Source organism: Montipora capricornis, chromosome 10 (assembly GCF_036669925.1).
Source record: "Montipora capricornis isolate CH-2021 chromosome 10, ASM3666992v2, whole genome shotgun sequence".
Classification (NCBI taxonomy): Eukaryota; Metazoa; Cnidaria; class Anthozoa; order Scleractinia; family Acroporidae; genus Montipora; species Montipora capricornis.
Window position 1 is genome coordinate 31,794,978 of NC_090892.1, and position 2,500 is coordinate 31,797,477.

The 2,500-nt window shown below is 37.8% G+C and overlaps 1 protein-coding gene and 1 pseudogene across 3 annotated transcripts in view; both read left to right on the forward strand.

Annotated features, from left to right (window-relative positions):
• LOC138022093 (uncharacterized) overlaps positions 1 to 138 on the forward strand; it is a 1,387-nt pseudogene extending 1,249 nt beyond the window's left edge.
• LOC138022092 (N6-adenosine-methyltransferase subunit METTL3-like) overlaps positions 1 to 2,500 on the forward strand; it is a 155,207-nt gene that overhangs the window by 6,010 nt on the left and 146,697 nt on the right. The gene's annotated exons all lie outside the window — the stretch shown is intronic.

Sequence of the window (2,500 nt, forward strand, 5' to 3'; positions counted from 1 at the left end):
CGTAGTTTGTGGCTTAGCTTATAAGCATCTGCGCAAAAGGAATTGTGCAGTTGTTACATTGTAAGTATTGCGTGAACAACACTTGGCTTTCGCAATGGTGAAGTTCTTCCTCAAGTATGAGATTGCGTCTGCTAAGGAGCTGAAGTTTCTTGCAACAGCTTAACTACAACCCAAAGATACACATCACTCGAGTGACCATTTCCTCTCTCAAGGAGATAGTTGTGTTTAAGACTGTTTGTACATTTCCCTGAAAGTTGCGGCTGATGGAAGTCAAGATCACTCTATTGCGTAGGTGTGCGGATTTCCCAATAAGAAGGAGCGTGATTAAGCCGGAAAATGAAACGGTGAAGTATTCAATGAAAGCATTTTTGGAAAGGTGCGTATTTGTCTTGACCTGAAGGCAACATGTGTTTTTCCGTTGTCATGGCCATGATGACCGTAATTTTTTGCATTGACGTGATGTCCGATTGTGTAGCTACAGTAATTGTTGTAGGGCTGTTCTTTGATTTCAAACTGCCTTGAATGGCTGGTATTTGAAACACTTCCTTGTTAGTAAACTTGCACATCATTCACGTTTTTTTAAAAATTACATGTACAGTGCAGACCAGAAATAAGCATCTCAAAAAGCCCGTGTGAAAAGAGCATAAGAAAATTGCGCAAAACACACTTTCATCAAACATAATTAGTGTGTATGAGTTGGATCATTGTCTTTTCATTGTTTTGGTTTTAGTGTTAGTTTCAGCGCAAGACAACAGCTATGTCAACAGTAAAGTGTTCAACGAAATTAAAACAAGTGTTTCCAAGTGAAATGCACTTGCTTCGGCTTCATGTTTAATTTCCGACAATTGAGAATTACTTTTGCTTCCTGCTGCATCATAAAATAACATAATGAGGGGAATAAATGTTTTCCTGTGATTAAAACGTAAAACAGGGCCTTTTTCCAAAGACATCACTTTTGGCAACGAAAATCGACGATCAGTCGATTGACTGAAATGCAGTCAAAATGCCTTGAAATGCAGTAAATCAATTTCACCTGGAAAAAGAAATAAGAAATATACTCATTTGCAGACAAAATGCCATTTACACCATCTGTAATATTTAATATACTTTGTTGAATATTTTAAAATGATTATTTTCATGAGTGCGAGAAAGTGCAAAGGTGTCTTGGATACCAGCATTGTGGCCTTTTGAAAAATGAGGCCACCTTACAAACAATTCACATGACAAAATTTCTATATTTCTTTTAGGTCCAGGCTGCATTTTTATTCCTTGCTTGGAAATTTTTTTTTTTGTCTCAGTAGAATGTGTGTGAAAAACACTCTGAAAGTACAATCATAGACAAACCGTTGGGAAGGTCAGCACTTTTGACGTCTTCATTGCTTCTTTCCCCTCCCCCCTATTCAATGTTGTGCAAAACTGAATGGTTTTAGTGGGAAATTGTTGTGTCACCCTCCAACATTGAATAAGGGGGAGGGGGGAGAGGTCTATAAGAGAAGGTGAAACTATTTCTTTTGCACTTTAACAGAAGCGGGTTGACATACAGCTCAGGTGTGGTTCATTTACATAACCGTCCCAACTGCATTTTGTACTTTTTGTCTATGATTGTCTGAAAATTTTGGGTGTGGTCTTGACTTTTTTGTTAACGTTTACAGTTTCTTTGAAAAACAAACACAATAAGTGCTTGCTTTAACATTTAAATGTTTTCTCCCATGAAATCATGAATTTTAGGCATTTGTCTGGTTAAAAAGAAGGCAAGTTTAAAATTCCATACATGTGTCAGGATGTCTTGTTGCAAGTGTTTCAATGATATTAAATTGTAGAGCAAATAACATGATGAAAATTCCTTCGTGAATTAATGAAAAGGGAAGGAGTGGAAATGATAGTTAATTAAAGCCAAAAAGCTGGTCTTTAAAGGAAGGTTGAACGATTTCACGGACTAAACACTTAAAATGGCAGACGTCAGTTGGCCGAGCTATTATATACGCTTTAACAGAAGCAGATTGACATACAGCTCTGGTGCGGTTCATTTACATAACCTTCCCAACTACTTTTGTCTATGATTGTAGATTAACGTTGGAAATTGGGTGGACAGCTAAGACAATTAATAATGCAGACTGAATGTAAACATGCGATATCGTCACAAGGCCACGGAGGGCAGCTCACACGTTTCAAGTTTCTTTTTGCATTCGAAACACGCTAAAAGCCAGCCATAATAGGAGCTTTAGCAACCATGACGGGAAGGGCAATGAGAACGTCGGCTCAAAACATAAATTCGCGCTATTGTAATCACTTCGCCACTACTCTAAGCTTTTTAAGGTGACAATGGTGTGGCAGTACCTCAAGAATGAAATCTACATGAGTCACGCTTAATTTAAGAGATAAAATGAAAATTTTCTCCTAGTGCTGATGTCCTCCATAAAACCTCAGATTTGGCTATTTCACGTTGTAGTTTTGCTGACGACAGCAAAGAAATGGGCAAAAATGAAAAAGGAACGTGCAT